The 21,506-nt window shown below is 43.2% G+C and overlaps 2 pseudogenes; both read left to right on the top strand.

Annotated features, from left to right (window-relative positions):
• Positions 1-96: 96 nt before the first annotated feature.
• On the top strand, positions 97-15,120 carry LOC136505092 (regulatory-associated protein of TOR 1-like; annotated as a pseudogene).
• Positions 15,121-15,463: 343 nt separating this feature from the next.
• LOC136505091 (double-stranded RNA-binding protein 8-like) lies at positions 15,464-19,034 on the top strand (annotated as a pseudogene).
• The last annotated feature ends 2,472 nt before the right edge of the window (positions 19,035-21,506 follow it).

Below are 21,506 nucleotides of genomic sequence, written 5' to 3'. Positions count from 1 at the left end.
GTCTCTCTCTCCTCGGCTCCCCTCGCTGGTGTCGCGTCGCCTGCTTGCTCCCTCCCTCCCTCCCGCATCGAGACGCCGCTTCCCGTCCCCTCCTCTCTCTCTCTCTCTCTCCTCCCAGCCGCATCCAAACCCTAACCCTAAACCCCTCCCCCACCAACCTCCGCCCAGTCCCCCCACCCCCACTGACCTGGCTTCCCCACCCCCGACTCGCCACGCTGGCCCGATTCGATCGACGTAGGTGAGCGAGCGAGCTCCCCGACCTGATGATGGCTTTGCCTGTGGGGTGAAGAGAAGAGAAGAGAGGCACAGCAAGCGTCGATGGCATTGGGAGATCTCATGGCGTCCAGGCTCGTCCACTCCTCCTCGTCCTCGCCGTCGCCGTCGCCGTCGCGGTCGACGGCCGCGGCCCCGGCGCCGCCGCTGCCCAATCACCATCACCACCACCAGAACCACAACCATGCTGGGGATGGCCTCCTGGCCGCCAACGGGCCGGAGCCCAGGAACGGGCTGGAGGCTGATGCCGATGTGGAGAAGCCGGCGCCCCCGGCGTACCTGCCCCAGGTGGTCGTGCTGTGCGAGCAGCGCCACGAGCCCGACGGGATCGACGAGGCTGCGGCCGCCGCCGCAGGGCCCTCCACCAGCGGCCTCGTTTCCAAGTGGCGCCCCAAGGACCGGGTAATGGACGTGATGCAGTTTGCAGATGCCGTTTCTTCTGCTTCTTCTGATATTATACTTGGCAATTCGCTGGATTCGGTAACGCCTGGGCTCCGGGGATCTTAGGATAGCAATTAGCTGATTCAGCTTAAAAATGGTAGATTGGGCGCAGCTGCGGGTCGTGTGAAGTGATTACGGCACCTGCCAACTTAGCAATTTAGCATTTATTTAATCAATTTCCGTTACGGAGTACGAATGGACTGCTGGTGCTGCCAGATGTAACTCTAGCGAGACCCTGGAAGTCGCGGAATAAGTAACCGCTATGCTCACTTACTCCTGTGAGTAGGACAATCATGAAATGGTGGAATGAGTTATCATCATTTGCCACAGCCTATAATCTTCTGCTTAAGTGTTTCGAAAGGTTGTCGGGGCTGAGGGGCAGGGCTAAATTATAAATTACATGTCGTATTACTCTTTTACTGTGTGACACTGATCATTTCCTTGTTAATAATAATTGATACAAAACGGAACTATTGTGCCCAACGGTGTTGCTATGTTGCTATAGGCTGTAGCATCACTCATGCAAATTCTTAATTTCATTTACCACCTATATGTAGCATGGTGATCAGTCTTTCGACCTGTATGTCTCGGATAAAAAATAAACGGTATTATTCTGGGTAACCTAACAGGTCCTATAAATATTGTCATGATCATGGTGTCGTATGCATACCTACATATACAACAAAAATCCAAGCTGGGCAGTCTTTGAAAAGTTTTTTTTTTATATCGAATAGGCACTTTCACATACCTACATATAATGAATGCTAATAACCCCCTCCAAGTTCCAATTGACACTTCCTATCAGTGACTTGTTGGCATCATATAATTAAAGGGAATACTTAGTCTCACTGGGTTGCTGTTGGTGAAGCTATAAGTTATAGGCAAAATTGCATCAATAACACTCTGAACCATTTTTTGCCCTTTTGCTAACACACTGCTCTCCGATAGCATCGTACTGCTAAAGGAAATGCCTCAATTTTGCCAAAGTTCAAACATGGACAGAGTCTGGATCATGTCGTTTATTAGCCATTGGCCCAGTTAAAGTTAGCTGACCGCAATCTGTTGATGTCACTGGAGGCTTAAGAGCTTCCACTGTAACAAAGTTGGCATGAAAGCGCATTGTTGTTTCAGGGTCACCACATTGTGCATGTTGCAATGGCTTGAAGCACCAGATGGGAAATAGGGTGTTTCAGTTCATGGCAACAGACATATGTGATTGATAGATAGGAGGTTTTGACTATAAAGATGAGGTTTCTGTACATGGAGTGGAAATCAATTTAACATTATTAGCCTTGAAGTCCTTGGGCAAAGGCAATTTCTACATATGTACGTACAGATGTTCCATTTTCCTTAGATTCTTTTTGGAATTTTGCAGTAACTATGTACCATGTAAAATAAGCTGTCCTTTCACCTTTGAGACAAAGTCCCTTAGGTTTGCAGCTTATATTTACTTGTCCAAGGATCATGTTGAAAGTCAACAGCACTGCTGAGCTTATTTCTTCTATTTACTATTCTAATTCCCTGTCTGTTTTGCTTGGTGTATTGTTCTGCATCATTACTGATTTAGTCATAATGGAATTTGTAACTATTCTATCATTTCTTTTGTCTGGCCATGGGACGCTTTGTTAGTTCTTATAAGTTTTCTGCATCTTTTACATGATCTTTACTAACAATGGATTTTGTAGCGCAGATGAAGACGGGATGTGTTGCACTTGTAGTATGTTTAAACATAAGTGTGGATCCACCTGATGTAATTAAAATTTCCCCTTGTGCAAGAATGGAGTGCTGGATAGGTAAATTTTTAGTTGATTATATATTTCCAAATTTCAAATTAGTTGGGAAAAAGATCCAGTAAATGAACTGCTTTTGACCATTTGAATGAAACTGTGTCCTTTTTTTTAACCAATTGCATTTCTGAATGCCAGACGAGAGCATATTGTTAATTAGAAGTACACAACAATAACAAAGCCATTTAGCCCCAAGCTTGTTGGGATAGTGTAGATGAAACCCAACATGAGCAACAAGGAAACAAAAGGGAAAAAGCTTATATAAATATATACAAGGAATCAACATTATTAATATTATTAAAGGATCTAAAGTCTTGTTCATGCTTCATGGTTCAGGCATGTAGATAGCTGATTTCAATGTTCTTCCACCAAAGCACAATCTTTGCGTACATTCAATCCTTTCAAATAATTGTTTCTTTCGGTATATTGTTAATTTGAAGTAAATAGCAAGAAGGAAACTATCTGGCACCTACTGTTCAATAGTTTTTAGATGAAAACTATCCCCTTTTAAATTTCAAGCTGACAATTGGCATTTAATTGTAAAGGAATTAAAATTTTCTAGTGTAAGATACTGCATCTATTGGCCATAGTCATGAAGATATATACTTATTTATTAGCCTTTGTGATGATTATTTTGTCAAGAAGTTGTTACCAGATTTTAGACAACAATTGTAACTTACATTTGTTGATAGGTTTGCACTTCAATACTGTTATTGCACTCGGTGCAGTTTCCTTGAGGTATGTTCATAGATCTTAATTCCTTTCTTTTCAGATCCTTTTTCTATGGCACCTCCTAAAGCCCTTGATACTATTGGAAAAACGTTGCATTCACAGTATGAGCGCTGGCAACCTAAGGTGAGGAACTTGCTTTCTTGTTTAACTTCAATCTTATTTTGGTGAGGATTATTTGCATCTTCATATCCTAACACCACTTGCAGGCTCGATACAAGCTTAAGCTGGACCCAACAGTGGAGGAAGTTAAGAATCTTTGCAATACTTGCCGCAAATATGCCAGATCAGAGAGAGTCCTTTTCCATTATAATGGCCATGGCGTACCAAAGCCTACATCTAATGGTGAGATTTGGGTGTTTAACAAGGTAATATTATGAAGACACTGTATTACTTGCCGTGCGTGCCTTACTTATCATAGGCGTCTCTGATAAAATAAAATTGTTGTTTTTGCATTTTGTTGCAGAGTTACACACAGTATATTCCACTTCCAATTACTGATCTTGAGTCATGGCTAAAGACACCTTCCATTTATGTTTTTGATTGCTCAGTGGCTGGAATTATTGTGAAAGCTTTTCTAGAGGTATGCTACATGCTTCTAATTAACATATGTTTCTCTGTGCTTGAAGATGAAGGTTATCATGATTTATGGGCTTGTTTTGTTTTCGTTCCTGGATTGTCTAATATTCAAAGTGACTTTTGTTTACTTCAGCGCCTAGACTGGAGTTCTAGCTCCTCTGCATCTGCACAGAAGGACTGCATTCTTCTTGCTGCCTGTGAGGCACATCAAAGTCTTCCTCAGAGTGCAGAATTTCCTGCTGATTTGTTTACGGCTTGCCTCACAACACCCATCAAAATGGCTTTGCACTGGTTCTCTTTCTCTCTCTCTCTCTCTCTCTCTCTTCCTCTCTCTTCTCTGTTTGTGCATGGATATTTGTGTGGACAATTCCTTATTTCTTATTCTCCTTTTCTTAGCATGTTGTGCTTACATGGGGACATACCTATAAACCTTGCAGGTTTTGTAAGCGATCATTACTCCGTGATTCTCTGGATCTTTCTCTTATTGACCAAATTCCTGGAAGGCAAAATGACCGTAAAACTCTTCTTGGGGAGCTCAATTGGATTTTTACTGCTATAACAGATACAATTGCATGGAATGTTCTTCCTCATGGTATGGTGTGTGCGATATATAATTTTGGGGAACAAGAAAACTAGAGAAGATTATTCAAGTTCAAAATAAATGTCAGCTTATTTTGGGTTTATGATACAAGTTTCACTGTGCAGATCTGTTCCAAAGGCTTTTCAGGCAAGATCTTCTTGTTGCTAGTCTCTTTCGTAACTTCTTGCTTGCTGAGAGAATCATGCGATCAGCAAGTTGTACTCCAGTTTCTTATCCGTTGTTACCCCCCAACACATCAACACCATATGTGGTAACTAGCCCGACAAGCCCTTCTGTTTTTGTATTAACTACCTTTTGTGTGTTTTGTAACATGCTAAATCCCAGGGATGCATGGGACATGGCTGCTGAGATTTGCCTTTCCAAGCTTCCTGAGTTAATTGCTGATCCAAATGCGGAGTTTCAGGTTGTACTCATCATTTAGCATTTCAAGAAATATCAGTAGTTTTTGCTGGTATTGTTTTGACATTTGAATACAAGCAATTCAGTATTGCTAATTTCATTCTCTCCTCCAAACCAGCCAAGTCCGTTTTTTACGGAACAGCTGACGGCTTTCGAAGTGTGGCTTGATCATGGCTCCGAGGACAAGAAACCTCCTGAACAGTTACCCATAGTTCTTCAGGTAAGACATTTTGGTTTTACACTTATATATAGTTCTTCAGGTAAGACATTTTGGTTTTACACTTACATTCAAGCCAATTATTTGTAAAGCCCAGTTTAACTTTGTAACCTTATTGCCCTTCACTTTTCTGCTATATTTTTAATTTGGTAAAATGTTTTACATTCATATCTGCTACTCCCTCCAATTACAAAAGACTACCGTTTTGGGTTGTGTTCAGCTAACCTATCAAAAAAATTTGGATTGGTGGGGCGCCTTTGGTGTCCCAGCATAGCAGGTCCCAAGCCCTGGTAAAGGAGGAGGGTTGTGTTAGGCGTGGCGAGCCAATGTAAAAACTTAGCCACTTAAATGGAGATGAAACCCGAAAGAAAATCGTTGGGGCGTAACCCTCTTAGCGACGCGCCATATCGGAACCCGGGTATGGTGTTAAATGGGCAAGGGCCGGGTCGTCACCCCCGTGACGCGCCGTGTCGTGATCTGGGCATGGTGTCAAGTAACCAAGGATCGGGTCGTCGCTTCCTTAGTGGCGCGCTACATCGGCGCCCGGGTGTAGTGAAAAATGAGCAAGGGTCTTCGCATCAGAGTCGACGGGTGCGAAGGGTAAGGAAGCTAGTCGAACCAACTAGGATCCGTTTAGGTAGTTGGAATGTAGGGTCACTTACAGGTAAGTTAAGAGAATTAGTTGATACCGCGACTAGGAGGCGTGTAAATATATTATGCGTTCAAGAGACTAAATGGAAGGGTCAGAAGGCGAAGGAGGTGGACAATACAGGTTTCAAGCTTTGGTATACAGGGACAGTCGCGAATAGAAATGGAGTAGGAGTTTTGATTGATAAGAGCCTCAAGAATGGTGTGGTGGGAGTGAGAAGGCAAGGAGATAGGATTATCTTAGTCAAGCTTGTCGTTGGTGATATGGTCTTGAACGTAATTAGTGCGTATGCCCCCCAAGTAGGCCTCGACGAGAGTGCTAAGAGACAGTTCTGGGAAGACTTAGATGGCCTGGTTAGAGCTATACCTAGTAGTGAGAAGCTTTTTATAGGAGGAGATCTTAATGGGCATGTAGGTACTACAAGCGCAGGTTTCGAGGCAGTTCATGGAGGTTTTGGGTATGGTAGTAGGAATCAGGAGGGGGAGGAAGCTCTAGACTTCGCGGTAGCTTTTGACCTGATGATAGCCAACACTTTCTTTAGAAAGAGAGAATCTCATCTAGTGACCTTCAGTAGCGGACAACACTGTAGTCAGATTGACTTTGTCCTCGCAAGAAGAAAGGACAAACGAGCATGCTTGGATTGCAAGGTGATACCAGGGGAGTGTGTTGTTTCTCAACATAAGCTTTTGGTGGCAGATTTTCGTTTTCAGATGCGTGCCCGTAGGGATAAACAAGCTAAGATTGAAAGAACAAAGTGGTGGAAACTGAAAGGGGAGACGTCAGAGGTATTTAGGGAAAGGGTTATCAAAGGGGGCTCTTGGAAGGAAGAAGACGACATAAACAATATGTGGGACAAGATGGCAACCAACATTCGGAAGGTAGCCTCAGAGGTGTGTGGAGTAACCAAAGGAAGGGGACGTGAGGCTAAAGATACTTGGTGGTGGAACGAGGAAGTCCAAAGGGCTATTAAGGAGAAGAAAGAATGCTATAGACGCTTGTACCATGACAGGAGTGTGGACAACATAGAGAAGTATAAGGTGGCAAAGAAGACTGCAAAGCGAGCTGTAAGTGTGGCAAAGGGTAGAGCGTACGAGGATCTTTACCAACATTTGAGTACGAAGGAAGGAGAGAAGGACATTTATAGGATGGCTAGGGTTCGTGAGAGAAAGACACGGGACTTCAACCAAGTTAAGTGCATTAAGGATGAAAGGGAGCATCTCTTGGTAAAGGAGGATGAGATCCGACATCGATGGCAAGAGTATTTTGACAAATTGTTCAATGGTGAGAATATGGACACAACCTTTCAGTTGGATGACTCTTTTGATGACACCAATAGGCGCTTTGTGCGGAGAATCCAAGAATCTGAGGTCAGAGAGGCGTTGAAAAGGATGAAAGGAGGTAAGGCGATGGGACCGGATGGTATCCCAATCGAGGTGTGGAGATGCCTCGGGGACATAGCTGTAGTATGGTTAACCAAGCTGTTCAACCATATTTTTCGATCGAACAAGATGCCTGATGAGTGGAGGAGAAGTATATTGGTACCGATCTACAAGAATAAAGGGGATATTCAAAGTTGTACAAATTATCGAGGAATTAAGTTGATGAGCCATACTATGAAGCTATGGGAGAGAGTTATCGAGCATCGCTTGAGAGCAATAACGCGGGTCTCTATGAACCAATTTGGTTTCATGCCCGGAAGGTCAACCATGGAAGCCATTTTCTTAATAAGACAAGTTATGGAGCGGTATAGGGAAGAAGAAGAAGGACCTACACATGGTTTTTATTGACTTGGAGAAGGCTTATGATAAAATACCAAGGAATGTTATGTGGTGGGCGTTGGACAAACATAAAGTCCCAACGAAGTACGTCGGGCTCATTAAGGACATGTACAGCAATGTTGTGACTAGAGTTCGAACAAGTGATGGAGACACGGATGACTTCCCGATTAGGATAGGACTACATCAAGGGTCAGCTTTGAGCCCTTATTTGTTTGCTTTAGTGATGGATGAGGTCACAAGGGACATACAAGGGGACATCCCTTGGTGTATGCTTTTCGCGGACGATGTAGTGCTAGTTGATGAAAGCCGGACAGGAGTGAATCAGAAACTGGAGTTATGGCGGGAGACTTTGGAGTCCAAAGGTTTTAGACTTAGTAGAACTAAAACTGAGTATATGAGATGTGACTTCGGCACTACTACTCGGGAGGAGGAAGATGTTAGTTTGGAAGGTCAAGTAGTGCCTAGGAAGGATACCTTTCGATATTTAGGATCAATGCTACAGAGGGACGGGGATATTGATGAAGATGTTAGCCATAGAATCAAAGCAGGGTGGATGAAGTGGCGGCAAGCGTCTGGTGTCCTATGTGACAAAAGGGTACCACAGAAGCTAAAAGGCAAGTTTTATAGGACGGCGATTAGACCTGCTATGTTGTATGGTGCAGAATGTTGGCCTACGAAAAGACGACATATTCAACAGCTAAGTGTCGCGGAAATGCGTATGTTGCGTTGGATTTGCGGTCATACAAGAAGGGATCGAGTTCGGAACGATGATATACGTGAGAGATTAGGGGTAGCGCCAATTGAAGAAAAGCTTGTCCAACACCGGTTGAGATGGTTTGGACATGTGCAACGGAGACCTCCAGATGCACCGGTGCGTAGTGGAATCCTAAGTCAGGATAGTAACGTGAAGAGAGGCAGAGGAAGACCGAAGTTGACTTGGGTAGAGGCAATAAAAGGAGACTTGAAAGGATGGAATATACCCAAAGACTTAGCCTTAGATAGGAGTGCTTGGAAGACAGCTATTCATGTGCCTGAACCTTGATTGCTTCGGTTGGGTTTCAACTCTAGCCTACCCCAACTTGTTTGGGACTTAAAGGCTTTGTTGTTGTTGTTGTTGTTGTTGTTAATTACTTTGTACATTGAGATTGGACATTTGAAAATGTTATGGGTAGATTTGTCCCAAAACATATACTCATAATCATATAATTTTACTATTCTTATATACTGTAGTACAACATTACTTGGCAAATTTATGTTTTGTGGATCATGGCAACACCGAAATGACACTGTTTTATGACTGGAGGGATCATATTTCTTTTCGTGTTTTATTTTCTTTCTTACATCTTATCTTTTTTGCAGGTCCTGCTTAGTCAATCACACAGATTTAGAGCGCTTGTTCTGCTCGGAAGATTTCTTGACATGGGGCCATGGGCTGTTGATTTGGTTGTACTGACCTCTTATGCATGAAATGCTTGTTGTTTTTTCTCTTTAGTTTTTAACCTCTGGCACTTCATTGTCGTAGGCCCTGTCTGTCGGAATATTTCCTTATGTACTCAAACTGCTTCAAACAAGTGCAATGGAGTTGCGTCAAATTCTTGTGTTTATATGGACAAAAATTCTCTCTCTTGATAAGGTATGCGCTCTTCATTGTAATCTTTTGACAGTTCTTTTGTTGTCTTATATTCAGTTGTTTAACATGTAGCTTTTTCCCAAATGACAGTCGTGCCAGGTTGACTTGGTTAAAGATGGAGGACATGCATATTTTGTTAGGTTTCTTGACAGTTTGGATGCTTACCCAGAACAGCGTGCAATGGCTGCTTTTGTTTTAGCAGTCATTGTGGATGGGCATAGGACGGGTCAAGAGGCTTGTATGAATGCAGGCCTTATAGATGTTTGCCTGCGACACCTGCAACCTGAGAATCCTCATGATTCACATACAGAACCTTTACTTTTACAGTGGCTTTGCTTATGCCTTGGAAAACTCTGGGAAGATTTCCCTGATGTTCAGCTACTTAGTTTGCAAACAAATACACCTGAATTTGTAATATGTTTACTCTCGGAGCCTCAACCTGAGGTATGATGCCTTCATATCATGTCTACTCTTTCTTTTGCCTACTTGACAAGATACATATTAAACATTTGGTCTTGCCAGGTCAGAGCTGCTGCTGTTTTTGCACTTGGGACTCTCCTGGATACTACATCAAATGGTGTTGATGATGATTCTGATGATGATGAAAAGGTGAAAGCTGAAATAAATGTAGTTAGAAGCCTTCTGCAGATATCTTCAGATGCTAGTCCCCTTGTTCGATCTGAGGTTGCTATAGGTATGTGCATTGGAAAATTATACTGTTTTTCCTAGAGCACTTCTTTTAGTATGTTGAACATAGGGGATTTCTTTTAATCTTATATGGCAATCATTTTGAGTTGATCTCTTGTTTTTCCAGCTCTTACTCGCTTTGCGTTGGGTCACAACAAACATCTCAAATCTGTTGTGGCTGAGTATTGGAAACCTCAATCCAATTCATTGCTGAAGTCACTACCATCATTGGCAAATATAAGTAATCCAAGCAATGTTTACAGTCCCAACAATATTCTACAAGGCAGCATTGGTCCTGTGCTGAGGGTTGGCAGTGATAGCAGTGCTGCTGGTCGTGATGGAAGAATTTCTACAAGTAGCCCAATTGCAACAAGTAGCATCATGCATGGCTCTCCCCAGTCAGATGATTCTTCCCAACACTCTGATTCTGGCATATTACTGAGAGAGAATGCTAGTAATGGTGGTCTCGGCTACACTAGGTCGAGGCCTGTTGATAATGTCATTTATTCTCAATTTATATCAACTATGTGTTCTTTTGCTAAAGATCCTTACCCAAGAATTGCAACTATTGGTCGGAGAGCACTGTCCCTTATAGGTGTTGAACAAGTAGTCATGAAAAATACTAGATTTAACAGTGGAGGTGCACATCGGGGAGAGACATCTGCTTCAAACTTTGGAATGGCACGCTCTTCGTCCTGGCTTGATACGAATTCTGGTAAGTTATTATCACTTTCCTTACTATGTGCTTGGACGTTGAAACACCTTACTTGATTGGGTGTTCAGAGAAAGTCAAGAATTCTTGAATTGAGTTTCTTATATTTTGCAGGAAGCAACTTGATAAAATTTAGGACCCCTCCTGTTAGCCCCCCTCAGCATGATTATCTTCCAGGATTACGCCGAGTGTGTTCTATGGAGTTTGGACAACATCCTATAAATTCACCTGATGGCTTAGCTGATCCCCTTTTAAGCTCCGCTGCAGCTCCCAGTAATGCTGAACTAAGTATACTTTCCCCAATCAACAATTTACAACTGGAGTTGTGGTCACTTCTCTAGGCCTCTTTTAACTGGCTCTGATGATAATGAAGAATCAAATGCCAGAAGGGAAGAGAGAGAACGAGTTGCACTAGATTATATTGCTAAGTGCCAGCGCTCCTGTATGTGGACATACATTAGTCTGCATTACATTCATTCTTCTTGTTGGTTTCCTTGATTATTTATCTGTTATTTTTTTTGGTTGTTCACCCTTGGAATAGCAGCTTGCAAGATGACAAGCCAAATTGCTAGTTGGGATACGAGATTTGAGTTGGGAACAAAAACAGCTTTATTGTTGCCATTTTCTCCAATCGTTGTTGCAGCTGATGAAAATGAGCAAATAAGGTGAAATAATTATTGCAATTAAAAATCCTAGTGCCTGAAATACACTGCTGCAATTGTGCTGAAGTTCTGTCTCATGCCAGAGTGTGGAACTACGACGATGCGCTGCCAGTGAACTCTTATCAAAACCATAATTGGTCAGACAGAGGGCTATCCAAACTTTTGTTGATCAATGAGCTTGATGAGAGCTTGCTTTTAGCTGCCTCAAGTACACCTCTCTTCTCTATGTTTTTCTTTCTACACTTATCTTCTACCATTGCATTGTCTAATTTTCATGTTGCAGGTGATGGAAATGTACGTGTATGGAAAAATTTTGCTCAAAAGGGAGGACAGAAACTTGTAACGGCTTTCTCATCAGTTCAGGGACATCGAAGCTGCTGGTCACAGTATTGTGATTGACTGGCAGCAGCAATCTGGTTATCTTGTAATGTTCTATTTCCCCCCCTGTAGTTCTAGTATGTATTTTTTACACATTGCATGTTCTAATACAGGATTTGCTCTCCTTTGTTGTCCAATAGTATGCATCTGGTGACATGTCTTCCATCTTGGTATGGGATCTTGACAAGGAACAACTTCTCAGCACTATTCAGTCATCTGGTGATAGTGCCATTTCTTCACTGGTGAGTTTTTATTGCCATGCGCTGATCAGAGAAATTGGAACATTTGTTCAAGCAACTTCTTATTTGTTATTTGACTAGGCTATATGTTGCACTTTATCACTGAGGAAATAACCAGTTAACCATAGATTTGTTATTCTGTGTTTTGTGTTATGTGGTTCATGCTGTATACTTGATGTTCCCGTCGTATATTAATCAATAACTTAGAACATCAATCTGTAACTGTATTTCACTGCTAGTCATTGGATACCATGGATTCCAGGGGGGTTGTATTTGATAGTCAAATTGTGACAAATAATAATACACATGGTTGAATTAGGTACATCTGCATGCTGAGTTGTTAATAGAGGTAAAATGGAGTCACAATATTCCTTCATGAAGGTTGATGGTGCACATGCGTCCTCCTAGAATTCTAGTAATTGTGTGCGCTTCAAAGTTTCTATGAGTGAAAGTGTCTTTTGGTGCTGCTTTCTGTAGGAAAAGTTGTGAACTTGTCTCAAGTAGGTTGAACAATGTGAGCAAGAGTTGAATTTGCCAAGGGATTCGCTCATGTCCAGTGGCGGACCTAGAATTGGGTCATGACTAGGGCCCAATTTTAAGAGTGAAAGGGCACATCTATATATGTCATGTAAAATAGCTACTGTGAAGGAAAATTTTCAAATTGAGAAGTTGCTTCAACTTTGAAAATAACATGGAACATACAAAAATAAATACATAGTGAAAATTTAGTGCATTGGCATCTTCCATGTCCTCATCACTGACCTAAATTTTTACAAGATGTAAGAGTTAATAAGAAAAGGGTACAAGCAAAAATGTAACCTTACTTATTGATAATGCATTTGTAACTTGAATGTAACATACCACAAGTACTACTACTAGATAGTTTAGGTAACTTCTTCTACGGGTCTTCAATTTTTGAAAATGATATAAGATGTCATTGTTTTTAATGGCTGTAAATATACCCCGCTCAATATATACAACATACCGTGCTATGATTCAACCACTCATCTTCATCTTATTCCGAGAATCAATCTTGACAATCTTCATAGCTTAGAAAACCCTTTCTATTGTGTCAGTTGCAACAATTAAAATCAAGGCAACTCAATGAGGTGATGAACCAATCTGTAATTTTAGATTCTAATTTCAGTTTTCAATCCAATTGAATATGTACGACGACATTTATACAACTCTACATAGAGTTGGAAAGTTGGATTAAAATTTAGTAGAGAAATAGTGGCTGCTCCTGCTGCTCTGCTTGTGTGCTCTTGGGGGCCTATGCGGCCGTGCTGCCTGTGCAGGTGCTGAGCCGGGCCGCCGGTGCGACGCTGCCCCCCCCCCCCCCCCCCTGGAGGCTGCAGTCACGCCATGTCACACTGTGCAGTGGTCAGCCGGTCTCCCTGGCTCGCACGCTAGCGCAGCAGCACCTTGATGGTCGCCCAACTCCAGCTGGCCAACTGAGAAATCGATTTGCTAATTTGGCTCACCAGCAGAGGACTGGTGGAAGGCGAGTGATGGTGTGGCCGTGCGGGGCACTGGTGGGTGATAGCGCAAGCCAGAGGAGCGATCGCTGTGTCCTAGTCGGCCTGGGTGGCTGGATGGTGCTGTCTGTTGGGCTGACTTGTGAAGTATATGGGCCAAAAATAAACAGGGTATACTTGGGGGTCCTGGGCCACGACAAGGGCCACGGCCCTAGGCCCAGGTCCGCCCCTGCTCATGTCATGTCTTAAACTATGTTCTTTTACTAACCAAAAAAATAAATACTGTGCTGCAGTAGTCCAATGTGATGGTTTTGTCACAATATCTTCTTCTCCTCTAATGTTCTCAAGGACACATTTTTTATCTATAGGCGTGAAATTAGCTGTTTGATTACTTTTATGTATGTGATTCTTGCTTATTGCAGCAAGTTTTATTTTAATCTGATTTGCATTGTTTTTTATCAAGCAGTTGAGCATGACCTTGTTTCTTCTTTTTCAGTCTGCATCTCAGGTCTGCTCTGGGCATTTTGCTGCTGGTTTTGCTGATGGTTCTGTCAGAATATATGACGTTCGCTCTCCTGATAGGTTAGTACAGTAGTATCTACATCCTCTGGCCTGCATTTGATGCATAGGATCCATATGTGCCCTATGAAATGTCCAGCTTTCCTCTTTCTTTTCTGGCACCCTAATTATTTTTACTCTGAATATTCTTTTTCTATACTGTAGGGTTGTCTATATGGCCAGGCCACATGCACCAAGAACAGAAAAGGTTGTAGGCATAGGGTTTCAACCTGGATTTGATCCATACAAGGTAAATACTACCACAACTTACATTGCTATGTTTTAGATTTTCATTGTTGAAGCAACTATAAGGTATTTTGTAGTTGTCTGGGCTTGCTTTTGCTTAAGCTTTACAATTCTCCCTTTGTACTATTTATTTATGGTATCACAGATTGTAAGTGCATCTCAAGCTGGAGACATTCAGTTTCTCGATGTTAGAAGGGCAGCAGAACCCTACCTGACTATTGAGGCACACAGGGGTTCACTTACAGCATTAGCGGTTCATCGGCATGCCCCAGTTGTTGCTAGTGGCTCAGCCAAGCAGATGATTAAAGTGTTTAGTCTTGAAGGAGAGCAGTTGACAATAATTCGCTACCAGCCATCTTTTATGGGCCAAAGAATAGGCAGTGTAAACTGCCTTTCTTTTCACCCATACAAATCACTCCTAGCTGCTGGCACTGGTGATAACGGCCTTGTCTCTATCTACGCTGAGGAAAATTACAAGTAAGATGAGGCCTACATCTCATGACAATGCAGCCACAACACAATCGGTAGGCCTTGTGTTTTTGGCCAAGTGATGCTCCCCAGCAGCATGGTCCAGCTACAAGATCCAAGATGATGTGAAGCCTTGTCACAGAGACGGTGTGTATCGCCTGTTGGACGACGTGTGTAATTTGTAAGATACAGCCAAGATTTGTTAGCCTCCTTGCAGAAGGTTTGTGGAACCCCTACCCTGATCCTGTCATTGAACTCGGAGGCTCCCCCAAAATAATTAATCATACCTAGGTTAACCAAAATGTAAATAGACACCGCATTCTGGTTGTCTGTAGCCATCATGCTTCCTTTTTCAAGTGTAAAAAGGTTTGAAGATGCTTGATATGATAAATCAGGTTTGGTAGGGGCTGCTGCCTGGGCAAGTGGGGTTGTGCATATGGGCCCAGGTAGAATGCTTGCACATGTCTGCTCACAGATGATGTTGAATAGAGATAGATGCATTTGTCCAGCTAATATAGCGCTAGATGGGGTTAGCTATGGCCTGCATGAATGAAGGAATTGCATTGTAACCATTGGAGAGTGTCCATTTGTATATATGAATCTTGTCTGTACAGTTGTAATCCGTGGAAATGGTGTGTTTTATGTCGGTGCATTTTAATAGAGATGAGCTGAGGTGCTGGAAAACTGTAATCCCCTGTGATGGTCCCTGTGCTGTTCAGCCTGATTGATGGAAGAGGACGCGTGAACCTTGAGTGATTGATTCTCTGCCTCATCGGCATTCTGTATAGCAGACGGCAGCGTCGTTGGATTGATGCGCTTGGGATGGTTGTCATAATAGTGTATATTGTATGGAAGACTTCACTTAGCGTTAAGTGAACACCAGTCTGCAATTATGAGGAAGCAGGGATGGGAGGGAATAGTGCACTTGAGAGGCCTTTGATGGCCTTGCTAATGACCTAGTGTTAAAGGAGATTGGAGTAAAAAGAGGATTCAGAAGCGACATTGGGGATTTCGGTACCAAGCAGCTTCAGCTCTGTTAAGTGTTCTACACTCTGCTTTGGGACCAAGTCACAATATTTTGGCCGCACAATTCTCCCTGGTGTTGCAAAAGGAAAAACATTTATAACCATCATAAAGGAGGCACTGACTATTATGCAGCCTGTGCTGGCCATGGAGATGCATACTTGATGTTTGTAGATGTGTTTGTGTTTGTAGTCAGTGGGCTAAATGAAGATGAAATGTACCGAGAATCATGTGTTGTCATCAAGTGCTACAATTTACGAACTCCCAACTCGGTTTGGCATGTTGTATGCTGCTGCCGCCTTAACGAAATTGGATCGCTTGTGATATGCTCCCTTGCCGCAGTGCAAGTTTTTGTTCTGGAACAGCAGCGTCACTGTCACTGAGCATTTAGCCTTGTCGCAGCGGCGACCGCGCGCCGCACCACCAATCCCGTGCTGGTGCTGCGACTGCGACCCTCTTCCGCACCACCCACGGCCGCTTCGTCGCCGCCCACGGCACGACCGGCGCCCTCAACGCCCTCCTGGCCGCGCTCTGCTGCTGCTGCTGCTCGTCCCTCTGTTGCATTTCTTTACAGCGCCATTACGCCGGTGTGTCGTGTCGTGTCGTGTCCTCCTCGCCGTAGCTGGCGCATAGGAGAGACCGTCACCGGCGACGGCGAGTGTTTGCTTCCGAGGCAGCCGCGACTGACAGGTGGGGCCACCGTTCAATGGGACCAGCTTGCAATTCGGACAAGACGCGAATTTTGGGGGTGAAAGAAAGGATTCCCCAAGAAGCACCGCACAGAAACAGAACCCTCTCTGCTCCTCGCACCCTCACGCTCCAAGGCGAAGGCGGCGGCGGCGCGATGGACGGCGGAGGCGGGGCCTCGCCCGATGCCACCATCTGCATCGCCCCTGGCCCTGGGCCCATCGTCGCGGTCGCCCCCGCCGGGATCAGTAAGTTGCCCCAACCCTTCCTTCCCTTCCCCTCTCGCCAAGCGCATCTCACTCTTGCCGATTCGCGCAATTTCTGAGATGATAAACTGCTAGCACCTCTACCTCGTTGCTAAGTACTCCTACAATTGCTTACCCGTCCTTAGTCCATCCTTAGCAGAGTGTCTGCAAACAGCTCCAAATTTCTCTTCTTATTCACCAACATTGTTTTCTTAGCTGCTGCGTGCTTGATTTGGCACAGGGGTTGAGAACTGCTACGTGTTCAAGAGCCGGCTGCAGGAGTACGCGCAGAAGGCTGGCCTTCCGACCCCGGAGTACCACACCCTCAAGGAAGGCCCGTCCCACGAACCTGTCTTCAAGTCCACGGTGTTGGTGAACAACACCAGGTACGAGTCGCTGCATGGGTTCTTCAGCCGGAAGGCGGCGGAGCAGTCGGCCGCAGAAGTCGCGCTCATGGAGATAACCATGTCTGCTCCGGTGGCCGTGACAAGAAGCATCCCAGCAGTTGTAAGTTACTCTCCCTTCTTTTTTTTTTTTTTTTGGCAGATACGGTGGCTAAAGATTATAAGTGTATACAAAACTATCATTGAAAAGGAAAATCTGTTTGTTCTTTGAATTTCAAGGTGTATGTAAATGAGTGATGATCTGGAAAATCAGAGCCTAATAGGAAAAAGCAAACTGCCTCATTCATAGTTATGCTGCTGCCTAGAACATATTATACATGCTTCTTCAAAACACATAGGTCCAATCCTATCTAGTACCTGATGTGCTTTCTTCACTTCTTTTTATTTTTACGGATGTGAGAGTATCTGAAGTCTCCTATATTAACTTGGCAGTGGGAACCTTGCATCAAATTTATTGCAAGTATGCTAATGGCACTATTCTTTTCAAGTAATGTAAATTAGTACTGTTGTCTAGTACTCTAGTGGTACCTGAGTACCATCACAAAAGTTTGTTTTAGGTTTCATGGCATTTCCCCAATAATATTCATTGGTCCTATTATTTATCTGTAATTGCTGACATCAAGGTTCCCTCAAAGTACGGGAATTAGTTATAAAGATGCTTTCAGGCTCATTCTGCCCAGTTTATGAACCATGAACTATGCATAGCTCACAACATGGTGATTAAATTAAGTTACCATGAGACATGAACTGTTCATAGCTCAACTTGTGAATTCGGACGACTAAATTAGCATAGCATTGCCGGATCTCTTCTTGATTGACATGTTTCTTTGATACATCTTACTATGCTTTGCAGCAAGAAACTGGCCTGTGCAAGAATCTTGTTCAGGAGTATGCTCAGAAGATGAATTACGCCATTCCATCTTATATTTGCACTAAACAAGCTTCAGGTGTAGCTCCTTTCATATGCACCGTTGAGATTGGTGGCATACAATACATTGGTGCTGCAGCTAGAACAAAGAAGGAGGCAGAGATAAAAGCTGCCCGAACTGCTCTTCTTGCAATCCAGGGTAATTTTCTTAGCATTCAGCCCAAGGGCATCCGTTGTGCAAACATTATCACTACTTTCTCGCTCTGACTTGGATTTTGGGTCATAAATGGGCGATGCTTGTTGCAGGTCAATCAGAAGGTTGTGCAAATGGTGCTAAAAAGTACATTGTTGTTCCTGGACAAAGGCCGGTTAAGGAGACAGATAAAAAGCCAATTGAAACCCCTAAACCACTTAAAGTCAAGAAACGTGGTTCCAGAAGGAAATGGAACAAGAGGAAAATTATGGGGATGGCTGACCAAATTGTTGACGCTGAAAAGCATGTAGAGGAGGGGCTTGGAATGCTTCTACACTATGACTATGAGGAAGCTAGAAGAATAGAATCTGAGTTATCTAGAGATACTGCAATGGTTCAATTTAACAAGGAAGTTATAATGATGCAACCTGGTGAGGGAGATAGGATAGTACAACCGGAGTCACCCTAGAGATCCTGCAAAGGTCCAACACAACAATGAAGCTAGAAGTGTTGAACAGGACCCACTCAGCAACACTGAAGTGGTGATGCCTAACAATGAAGCTATAACTATAGAGCATGAGTCAGTGAGCGCTTATGTACCATTGCAATCTAATGGGGATTCTACAGATGTGAAGGAGGCAAAGCACCTCACACTGGTGAACGGGTTCAACCTAACTAGGAACCTATTTTTGGAGAAAGCAAATCTTCCTGAACGGGAAAACTAAAATGTAGGAAAGGCATGCATTGGTGCAGGCTAATAAGTCCATTGGAGGTCTATTGTCCTAAAATAATTTGTGGTGATTGACTCCAGTTGCAAGGGCCTTGCAATGTTAATGGTGTCTCGGCACGCCAAAAACTGAGCTGTCCAGTTTAGAGAGAATTGAGGGTAGGGAAGAGGGTGTGTCATGTGTGTGCCTGTGGAGGGATAGATGAGAGTATGTGAACCGAGGTAGCTAGTTTATGTTTGTTGTCATTAGCCGGTTGTATTTGGTCAGGTTTTCCCTGTCATATTGGTGACCTGTGCTTACATGTGCAATAAATTTGAGGTAGCCGATCCAAGCCTCCACTTGGCCACTGGATGGTTGCTGAAATGATGTTATTCATCTTCATTATTTTAAATTCTCTTATGTCAAATTATGAATGGGCAAACAACAAACTGAGCAGTACCCTTTTCTGCACTTGCAAGCATTGTGCACCAAATGCCCAAACGGCAGTTAATCTATTTTCAGGAGTAATGCGTGTGGTTGCCCGGCAAAAAAAGCATTTCACTATTTACATTCGCTTCGAACACAAAGTGCCGTTGCCCGGCTACCCCTGAAGTATTTCAACAACCCCTGGTACCCTATTAACAAAACATTTCTGAATGGCTAGATCTCAACAGTGCTGTAACCTTGCGCCTTCTGCACTTGATTCTCAGCCATCTTCCTCCTGGTAGTCCTCTGCAGACTGCCAGCCTCCATCTTCAGCGTAGACATGCGACACGACAGTGAGACATACTGCGGCATCACTGTTCGGTGCCATTCTCAGTTCAGGATCTGTTCTGCTGCAACCTGCAACTGCAATGCAAGCAGACTCGACTTCTTTGTTCCCATGGATCCGACAACTGCCTCCATACCGCACGCCATGGTTGGAACGGCATTGCCTCAACGAGTAGTCATCAGTCCTCTTCGCGCCAGGAGGCCAATTAGGCAAACATAATTGGGCCCTGTTGGGTTCATGCCATGCGCGGACAAGATGGAGCTGAACAGAAGCTTCGCTTCCCCGGTTCTGTTCGAGTGGCAACATGTTCAGAGTCCACCTGACATGTCAATGACACAGGTCCCAGCCTCGCCCCCGGCCAACTGAAGGCTCTCTGCTCCAGGATGATTGGCGCTGATGTTCTGTGTCCACTACCCAGCAACAGAGAATGTACTGTATTGTGTTGTGCAGTGTGCCTGTTTCACAAAAGGCAGAAAGCAACATACTGTTGCAATTTTATGTGGCAGCGACACTCTAAATTGTTAATTATCATCACTTCTGTTGTGCTAAATATCAAATGTGGGGGATTCATCCAAATCAACTTGAGTTCCAATGCAGCACTTGTTTTGCAGGGCTTGCTGTGTGTGTTTGCCCCATGCTGTGTGGTCAGTGTGTGACACGCTATTTTTTTAACAGAATATGTCTGAACAGGATTCTCGGGGGTGAAATTTCTTTCCCTGCTTTCCTACGCCGGTGGTACCGTGTATTTCTAGGGATACCTAGTTACGTTGTGCAGATTTTTGTATCCAGTTTGCATCTTCGCCTTATTCTTCTTGACCCTATTCGCTTGTCTTATAATCCATACTTTTCAGATTGTTTTTTCAGCCGAAACAATATTTTTCTCTCACAACAAATCAGTCGGAACAGTGTTTGTTTTTTCAGCTAAGCAACGGGGCCAAGGTAACTATCACTGCTCTCGCTACCGTTCAATTGACTACAGACTGCTGCGGGAAAGGTTACAGGTTCTCTTCGATTTATATTTTTGCACACTCATTTCCTTTCTATGCTTCGTCATGTATGATTGCTTGGAACTGTGTTCCGTTATCTAAAAAATGTATGCTTGCTTACTTCGATTTATTTCGCTCTGATTTTGGGCCATTTGCATTAAGCTATGAGCAGGTTTATTTATCTGCTCATTTCCTTATCCTCAAGAAATTCGGAGGCTAACGAATTGATCAAAATGGATAATGTAGACCTCAAGATGATATCAAAATGATATATTGGCCCTTGTAAGCAACAGGATCACTTGATTCCCTTTCGAGCCTGCAATTTCTTTCACACACTTGCTGCTTATATGGTTATGACTCATGATGCAAGTTATTATCTCTTTCACATGCTTGCTGCTTATATGGTTATGACTCATGAAGATAGCGACAACAATACAATGCAAGTTATTATCTCTTTCACACGCTTGCTACTTACTCCCTCTGTGCCAAAACAAGTGTCATTCTCGCTTCCCGAGTAGAAACGCTTTTAACTTTGACCAAATATATACACGAAAATATTAATATTTATACTATATAATTAGTATCAATAGATAGACCTATTTTCATACTAAACTTATTCGGGACACAAATATTGTTAATATTTTATACAAATCTAGTCAAACTTTAGAAAGTTTGACTGGCACGAATACCATAGCGACACTTATTTTGAAACGGAGGGACTACGTGACTTATAAAGATAGCGACAACAATAGAATGCAAGTTATTATCTTTGTCGCTGCTGATTGTAAATCTAAAACTTAATGAACCATGCACGCAGTCAGACCGCAAGTCAAAAAATCAACGCCGCAAGTTCTTTCATGAATCTTTCGAGGAAAAGATTTATTTTAATACGTTAGGATAAACATTTATTTAAATAGCTCATGAAGCATAGAAAAATGTTCATTTAACAAACCACATAGTAATAACCCTAACAATTCACTTTAGCTTATGATACTCCATGATAATAAATTTCGTAAGTTGTTATTTTAAATAGGGTAAAGTCCAATTTACACCCTCCAACTTTCACTAAAGTCCGGATTTCAACCTCGAACTTCAAAACCGGACAACTTT

The sequence above is a fragment of the Miscanthus floridulus genome, chromosome 14, assembly GCF_019320115.1.
Source record: "Miscanthus floridulus cultivar M001 chromosome 14, ASM1932011v1, whole genome shotgun sequence".
Classification (NCBI taxonomy): domain Eukaryota; kingdom Viridiplantae; phylum Streptophyta; class Magnoliopsida; order Poales; family Poaceae; genus Miscanthus; species Miscanthus floridulus.
This window is presented reverse-complemented; position numbering and strand designations above follow the sequence as displayed.